General features: G+C 43.0%; 1 non-coding gene across 1 annotated transcript; it reads right to left on the bottom strand.

The window, feature by feature from the left end:
• Positions 1-516: 516 nt before the first annotated feature.
• TRNAC-GCA (transfer RNA cysteine (anticodon GCA)) lies at positions 517-588 on the bottom strand. Its single transcript has one exon. It is a non-coding gene; the product is annotated as a tRNA-Cys (tRNA).
• Between the last annotated feature and the right edge of the window lie 8,464 nt (positions 589-9,052).

Here is a 9,052-nt window from a genome sequence, read left to right on the forward strand (position 1 = left end):
GAACTTTTCTAAGAATCTGTCCATTTCTTCCAGGTTATCCATTTTGTTGCCATGTACTTGTTCATCATAGTGTCTTATAATCCTTTGTATTTCTTCATTGTCTGTTGTAACCTCTTTTTAATTTCTAATTTTGTTGATTTGATTCTTCTTCTTTTCTTTTTTTTTATTTTTTTCTTCTTCTTCTTTTCTTGATGAGTCTGGCTAAAGGTTTGTCAATTTTGTTTATCTTCTGAAAGAACTACCTTTTAGTTTTATTAATCTTTACTACTGTTTCTTTCATTTCTTTTTCATTTATTTCTGCTCAGATCTTTATGATTTCTTTCCTTCTAATAATTTGGGGTTTTTCTGTTCATCTTTTTCCAGTTGTTTTAGGTGTAAAGTTAAGGAAAGTGAAGTCGCTCAGTCGTACCCCACTCTTTGCGACCCCATGGACTGTAGCCTATCAGGCTCCTCCATCCATTGGATTTTCCAGGCAAGAGTGTTGGAGTGGATTGCCATTTCCTTCTCCAGGGGATCTTCCCGAGCCAGGAATCGAACCCGGGTCTCCTGCATTGCAGGCAGATGCTTTACCATCTGAGCCACCAGGGAAGCCCCTGGTGGTGTAAAGTTAGGTTGTCTATTTGATGTTTTTGTTTCTTGAGGTAGGATTGTGTTGCTATAAACTTCCCTCTTAGAACTGCTTTTGCTGCATCCCATAGGTTTTGAGTTGTGTTTTCATTGTCATTTGCTTCTGGAAATTTTTTGATTTCCCTTTTGATTTCTTCAGTAACCTGTTGGTTATTTAGAAATGTGTTGTTTAATCTCCATGTGTTTGTGTTTCTTACAGTTTTTTTCTTGTATTTGATATCTAGTCTCATAGCATTGTGGTTGAAGAAGATGCTTAAAACGACTTCAATTTTCTTAAATTTACTGAGGTTTGGTTTGTGACCCAAGATGTGGACTATCCTGGAGAATGTTCCATGTGCACTTGAGAAGACGGTGTATTCTTCTGCATTTGGATGGAATGTCCTGAAGATGTCAATGAGATCCATCTCCTCTAACGTATCATATAAGACTTGTGTTTCCTTATTTTCTGTTTTAATGATCTGTCCATGGGTGTGAGTGGGGTGTTAAGTCTCTTACTATTATTGTGCTACTGTCAATTTCTCCTTTTATCTCTGTTAGTGTTTGTCTTATGCCTTGAGGTGCTCCTGTGTTGAGTGCATATATATTTACAACTGTTATGTCTTCCTTTTGGATTGATCCCTTCATCATTATGTAGTGTCCTTCCTTATCGCTTGTAATGTTTAAGGCCTATTTTGTCTGATATGATGATTGCTACTCCAGCTTTCTTTCACTTCCCATATGCATGGAATATATTTTTCCATCCTCTCACTTGAGAGTCTGCAGTGGGTTTCTTATAGACAGCATATATATGGGTCTTGTTTTTGTATGCATTCAGCCATCTGTGTCTTTTGATTGGAGCATTTAATCCATTTACATTTAAAGTAATTATTGATATACATGTTCCTGTTGCCATTTTCTTAATTGTTTGGGGTTAATTTTGTAGATCTTTTCCTTCCCTTGTATTTCTTGACTATATAAGTCCCTTTAACATTTGTTGTAAAGCTGGTTTGGTGGTACTGAATTCTCTTAACTTTTGCTTGTCTGAAAAGCTTTTTATTTCTCTACCAAAGGAACCAAGGAAACCAAAAATTATATCTACCAGTTAAGAACAAAACTAACCAAAGCACAAACTGGAAAACAAAACTAAAGCAAGGTGCCAAGTGGGGAATAAAGCAATGAAAACAAAACTAACAAATATGTTGATAGGAAAGGAAAGAAAGAATAGATATGTGAAGTTAAATAGAGGTAGATAAAGAAGATTTATATACATTAAAGATTAAGTGCAAGGAGAAAACAACAGTAGGAAAAGCAAACGAAGGAATAAATGTAGAAAAAATAATAGGTTTAAAAAATTAAAAATAAAAAAAAGAGAAAAGGAAAAAAAAAGAACTCCATAGAATTGCAAAAGCCCAACATAGAGGCAGAGGTTTATAACAACAAAAAAAAATGTGACTGAGAGAAAAAAAAAAATGCTCAAAAGCTTAATTAGATTTCATGGTGCCAATAAAATCAACCACTAAACAGAGAGGGGAGGAAAAAAGAAAAAAATCCAAAAGAATCTACAGAACAAGTTAAAACATAAGAATAATAAACATTTTTCTTGAGTCACTGCTGTCAGTTCTTTCCCTCGCTGGGAGTCACAGTCCACCTCGCCTCCCTAGGATGCCCTCCAACCTGTGCTGGTCTCTGGATCTGCTGTGGGGGCAGCTCAGATTCTAATCTGGTCCTACTCCAGTGTGTTCTTGCCTCCAATGTCCACAGCTATCAGAACTAGTGCATTTTCTTTTGTGGGAGCTCTCAATGTCCTTTTATGTATTCCATACACACAGAGTCTGCCTAGTTGACCGTGTGGATTTAATCTGCAGCTTGTACAGCTGGTGGGAAGGTTTTGGGTCTTCTTCCTTAGCCACACTGCCCCTGGGTTTCAATTGTGGTCTTTTTTCCACCTCTGCATGTGGGTCGTCCACTGGGGTTTGCTCCTGAAGCTGCCCTGGAGAACTTGGGTTTGCCCCTGTGAGGGCCAGGCGTGGAGGTGGTGCACCTGCTTGGCTCACAGGGGTTCTGGCAGCACCAGGTACTCAGGGGAGTTGGCGGCTAGGGCAGCAGGAAATACAGTGTTCCAGAAGGGTATGGCAACCAGTGTTGGCCAATATGCTCCAGTATTCTTGCCTGGAGAACGCCTCTCCCTGACAGAGGAGACTGGCAGGCCACAGTCCACAGGGTCACAAAGTGTTGGACGTGACTAGAGAGACCCTGAACGCACAGATGCAAGATGTTTTTTGCCTGCAGCAGCTCTGTCCCAGTGAGGATTGGGCGTGAAGGTGGTGCAGCTGTGTGGCTTGCGGGGACCCTGGTGGTGCCAAGTGTGCAGGGACACAGACAGCCTCTGCCACAGGAGTTATGGCCCTATCAGAGTCTTTTTTCAAGAGGCTATGGTGATGGCTCCACCCTCTATGTGTGACTCAGCAGTATCGCCTTGCTTCCATGGCTGCCTGGCCTTCCTCCACAGGCATTTCCCACCACAATCTCCTCCTTCACATCCCCTCAATCTGTCTCTCCACAGTCAACAGCAGCCCTTGCCCTGGGATTGCTCCACACTCCCTAAACTCCAGCTCCCAGCTGCTGTGCCTTCCAGGGGACCTGTGTCCCTGTCCGGGGTATGTAAGGCTGTGGCAAGGACTGTCTGATTCCCATTCCATTTAGGCTCCCACTGATCAGTTGTTTCACTCTCAGCCTTAAATGTTTCTCCTCTGACTCATAGACAATTGCCCTGATGTGGGGATCAGACCCCTGCCTCAGTTCCCCCACCCACCAAGGGCAGGTCCCGTTCTTCTAACACTCCAGTTTTCCCCCTAGCTTCTTTGTCCTACTGAGTTTTGTGTGGTTCTATATATTCTTTTCTGCTGGTACTCTGCAGGTACTCCTGTCCGCTCTCAGCTGGTCTTCGGCATCCACTTCCGTGTCTGAAGGCTTATTCCTGATGTATCCATGGAGAGAGATGTACTCCATGTCCTCCTACACCTCTGCCATCTTGTTCTCCTTCATTGAGGTTTTGATTTGCATTTCTCTAATTCTTAGCAATGTTGAGAATATTTTCATGTTCCTATTGGTCATCTGTATGCCTTCTTTGGAGAAATGTCTATCTAGGTCTTCTGCCCATTTCCTTTTAACCAAGAAAAGTATACCTGGATATATCTACCTAAAAAGTCTCTCCAGGAATGCTCTCACCCTAGTTTCCCATGAGGTATGTCATTTCCTTCCCATCCTGCAGGATCTGTTCAGTGTCTTTTTCTCTGAGAACTCTAAAGTGGTTTAACCCTCTTCCCCTTATTCTCTATCACAGTGAGTGACTCAAATTACTGCTGCTACTGCTAAGTCGCTTCAGTCGTGTCTAACTCTGTGCGACCTCATAGACAGCAGCCCACAAGGCTCCCCCGTTTCTGGGATTCTCCAGGCAAGAACACTGGAGTGGGTTTCCATTTCCTTCTTCAATGCATGAAAGTGAAAAGTGTAAGTGAAGTCGCTCAGTCATGTCTGACCCTCAGAGACCCCATGGACTGCTGCTACCAGGTTTCTCCATCCATGGGATTTTCCAGGCAAGAGTACTGGAGTGTGGTGCCATTGCCTTTTCCAGACTCAAATTACAGTCCTTCAATAACTAGCAATTTATATTTTTTTGCTCTGTTTACTCTTTTAATGTCTATCTTTCTGCTGGGAAGTGAGCTCCGTGAGGCCTGGAACTAGTCTGCCTCACTTGGCCACACCGAGGTCCTTAAAAGAATGGTGAATGAATGCATGTGACTGCAGTGGCAAGGGGAGAATGAGTTTCAAGAAAGCAAAAGAATATCTGCCTGAAGATGCTTCCAGCTTCTTATGCGGTAGCATATTTCTTATGAGGGAAGAACAGACTTTTATACCGTCCCCTTCCAACCTAAGGAGACTGGTGTGCCAGAGTTTGATTTTGTTCAAGGAAAGGCTAATTCCTCAGTTTCTGTGGGTATTCTGTGCTACTAACAGGCAGATACCCAGGGAGAATGGCCTTCTGTTTAGCAGAGAGCCTTAATGAGGTTAAGGATTTACCAAGGGAGGCTTTCATGGCTCCTGAGCAGTGAAGTGGAGAATGAACGGGTCCTACATTAAAGGCAGCAGTGTTGGCTAAGGCTGCCGTGTGTGCTGTGTGTGCTTAATCGCTCAGTCATGTCCGACTCTTTGCGACCCCATGGACTGAAGCTCGTCAGACTCCTCTGTCCACGGGGATTCTCCAGGCAAGAATATTTGAGTGGTTGCCATGCCCTCCTCCAGGGGTTCTTCCGGACCCAGGGATCGAACCCAGGTCTCCTGCAATGCAGGCTGGTTCTTTACCATCTGAGCCACCAGGGGTTGCCATAGCAAAGTAAAATAGACCACGTTGCTTAAACAACAAATTAATTTCCCACAGTTCTGCAGGCTAGGAGTTCAAGATCAAGATGTCAGCAGGGCTGGTTTCCTCGGAAGCTTTTCTTTGGTGTGTAGGTAGCCATTTTCTCCCTCTGTCATCACACAGTCTTTCCTTTGAGTGTGTCTATTTCCTAACTGCCGCTTACAAGGACACTCATCATAGTGGGTTAGGGCTCACTTCAGGGACCTCATTGTAACTTAATTACCTCTTTAAAGACCCTATCTCCTTCTGTGACTGGCTCATTTCACTTGTACGAGGTCCTCTAGTTTCATCCATTTGGACCATATTTATTTGCTGTCTATTCTTCTTAATTATTTGTTTACAAAAAATTTTGGCTGTGCAATGTGACTAGGGGGATCTTAGTTTCGCTACCAGGGATTGAACCTGGGCCCTCAGCAGTGAAGGCTTGAGGTCCTAATGACTCTACCACCAGGGAATTCCCAGGATTTCCTTCTTTTTCAAGGCTGAATATTACTCCACTGTATGTATATACTACATTTTCTTCATCTATTTATCCATCAGTGGATATTTAGATTGTTTCTATATTTTGGAAGTGTGAACAATGCTGCAATTCGCATGGGTGTGCAGATATCTCTTTGATATCTTTGGTATCTCTGACTTCCCTGGTGAGCCAGTGGTTAAGAATCTGCTTGCCAATCGGGAGATACAGGTTGATCCCTGGTCCGGGGAGACCCCACACGCCATGGAGGAACTAAGCCTGTGCGCCACAACTGCTGAGGCCCCTGTGCTCCACAGCCTGTGAGACACAGTAAGAGAAGCCCCCGCAGCGAGAAGCCCATGCACCGCAACGAAGAGTGGCCCACACCTGCACACTAAAGAAAGCCTGCTGGCAGCAGCAGAGAGCAGCACAGCGCAGCACAGCCGAAAATAAGTAAGTTAATTAAAAAAGCTTTTTCTTTGAGATCCAGATGCCAGTTCTTTTGGATATGTATACTCAGAAGTGAGATTGCTGGATCATGCATGTGTGCTAAGTTGCTTCAGTCGTGTCCGACTCTTTACAACCCTGTGGACTGTAGCCCACTAGGCTCCTCTGTCCATGGGATACTCCAGGCAAGAGTACTGGAGTAGGTTGCCATGCCCTCTTCTGCCGGATCATATGGTAGTTCTATTTTTAATTTTTCTGAGGAAGTTCCATACTGTCTTCCACAACAGCAGCACCATATTACATTTTACCAACAACGTACAAGGATTGCAACGTCTCCACATCCTCTCCAACACTTGCTGTCTTTTTTGTTTTTGATAATATCCATCCTAATAGGTGTGAAGTGATATCTCATTATGATCCCACATAAATAATAAAAAAGTATCTAAAATAGTCAAGCTCATCGAAGCAGGAAGTAGAATGATACCAGAGGCTGGGGGGAGGAGGAAATGAGGAGTTGTTGCTCACTGGGTATAAAGTTTTAGTTACGCAAGATGAGTAAGTTCTGGGGACCTGCAGCACAGCACAGTGCCTACAGCCAACAGCACCGTAAGGTCTGCTGAAGAATGTGCTGAGAGGGCAGGCCTCAGATTAGGCATTCCACAGACACACATGCCAGGATACGACGGAGGGAGCTTTGGGGGTGGTGAGTGTGTTTATTGCCTGGACTGCGGGGATGGTTTCAAGCGTGTTTGCCCATGCTCAAACCCATCTAATTATATACATTAAATATGCACAGTGTTTTTACACATATCGATTACTCAGAGTAAGTACTTCAGCCACAACAAATAAGTAGAATACAGAGGTTGGAAAACTGGGAGAGACGGATGAGGGAGCACAGAGAACTCCATCCCATGGTGGGAGGCCAGGGATCCTGCAGGAGCAGATGGTGCTGGGGAGCCAGCTAGGCGTCCCCCTCTTCCAGAGGAACAGAGTTCAGCCACGCAGGCGGCTGCGGAGCTAAGGCTCTGTTCCCTAGTGACCCTTGTCACTAGGTGTGCGGCTCTGGCTACGCAATGACGGTAAAGCAACACATGCAGCTCTTGATCACCGACTTAGAAAGAATGTGACTGGCCTGCGTTTCTACTCTGTCTTATCTGTGAATGGTAACCCAGCCTTGTCTGCAACCAGCTTTGACTGTGCAGTGAAGACTGGACAGTTCCCGGTTCTGTCACAACCCATGAAATGGGTGGGGGACTATGAAAAATAGAATAGTTTTAGTTTGGCAGCAATTTATAAGTCATATGTGGCAGGAAGTTTTTTAAGCTCAGTTATTAAAATCTCACTTCTATTTAAACTAGTCTGATCCCGTGTAGCAGATCAGACTATACAGACAGAATTCTCGGCAAAAGTCTCTGGAGAAAAGACCCTTTCAGGATTACCTGATTTTATAGGGATCTGTGTCTTATATCACCCCTAGTGTGGAAGTCTGCAGAAACTGAAGTTAACTTGTGAAAGGCTGATGATGATGCAAACAATTCCATTTTCAGAAATACAAATGAAGTTTATCCAGTGAAGGTGCATCAATTTCCACTCTATGGAAGATGCCAGTTTTGTCTCTATCAGCAAATTCAATTCTGTATTCCTAACTGCCCATATATGTGCTTTTCCTTTGGATTTTCCTTTGAACCAGTTTTGAGTGCTCACTGGTTTCCTCATTAAATAATGAGTGAAATAAAATCTTCGACACATATTTTATATTTGTATGAGAGACCACAATTTTTAAAAATTATGTTTCAGCACCCTGATTCTCTAGCAACTGAGCTCATTCCCAAAAGTGGGGTTGGCAAGGGGTGGGGGGAGATCCCTGAGTTTCCGACTGAGCATTTACCCAGAAGAGTCTAGTTGAGTGAGCTAATAAAAAGGGGAAAATAATGTCTACCCTCATTCCTGGACACAGAGGCTCTAGATTTGAGTTTATTGCAGAATTTGTTATAAAAATCATGCTTGCACAGCCAAATTTGAGGATTGCTGTGATTGTCCTCCTTTTTATTTTTTTTCTTGACCCTACATGTTTAACTAGTTCACTTACATAAGAATAAAATGGTAATAACAGATGTTGTGCTGGGCTTAGAGAAATAGGATGGGAACATGAATACCACTGGATATCTCGGTCTCTTCTTCCAGCACTTAAGTCTTTACCTCTTCCTGTGTTAATCTCACTCTTCCTAAAACGGTTTCTCCATATTCTCCAAGTTGTGGACAGCTATTAGCATCTCAGCATCTCTTACGCAAATCCTTTGTGGAAAAAAACAAGAGTGCCATTAGCATAAGTCTTTTTTCAAAGCTGTCGGCAGGAGAAGGAGCTTTCTAACTTGGGAAGGAGGGTGGAATTTTTTTACAGGGCTTCAGTAGGCAGGGTCAGCTGAAGTTCAGCTAGTTTCAAGAGTATTTGTTCCAAGAGGTTCTGGGGAAAAGAAGGAATTATTCTGATTAATTAAGTGCCATTGTTTGGACAATCTGGATTTTACCAAGAGGAGTGGGAGGAACGGGGCAGGGCTGAGGTCACGTGCAAGCAGGGGGACAAGCTGCAATTGACAAGGACATTGAGGGCCACAGAAGGAGCCATGTGGGAACTGCTCCAGTGCCCTTTCTTCCTCATGAAAGATAGACATGCCCTATGAACATAGTTACCAATGGAAAAAATAAAGATTTAGGGGGAGGAAATATCTATTCTTATCACTTGTATTTTGCTAGAAGAACAAGGTGGTTTCACACCGTGAGCTTCAGTCAAAATCCCCAGAATTTGAATCCTGACTTCCTACTGATTTTTTCCATGACCTTGGGCAAATAGTTAACTTCAATAAATTCCAGTTTTCTCATTTAGGAAGTGAAGAATATCTACTTCAAAATTTAAATGGATTGTGTATACAAAGATACATCATTGCATCTGGAATATGTTCAACTGTTTTAATTTTTTGTGATGATGAAGATGATGGTGATATTATGAAGGCACCAAAACCTACTCATTTATACTTTTAAACCACCCCCTCATTATTGTTTTTAAAATAGAATATTATAAGGAAACTCACACATCACTTCAGCCAGTGGTCAAGCCTCTCCAA

Source organism: Bos indicus, chromosome 5 (genome assembly GCF_029378745.1).
Source record: "Bos indicus isolate NIAB-ARS_2022 breed Sahiwal x Tharparkar chromosome 5, NIAB-ARS_B.indTharparkar_mat_pri_1.0, whole genome shotgun sequence".
NCBI classification, from domain to species: Eukaryota; Metazoa; Chordata; class Mammalia; order Artiodactyla; family Bovidae; genus Bos; species Bos indicus.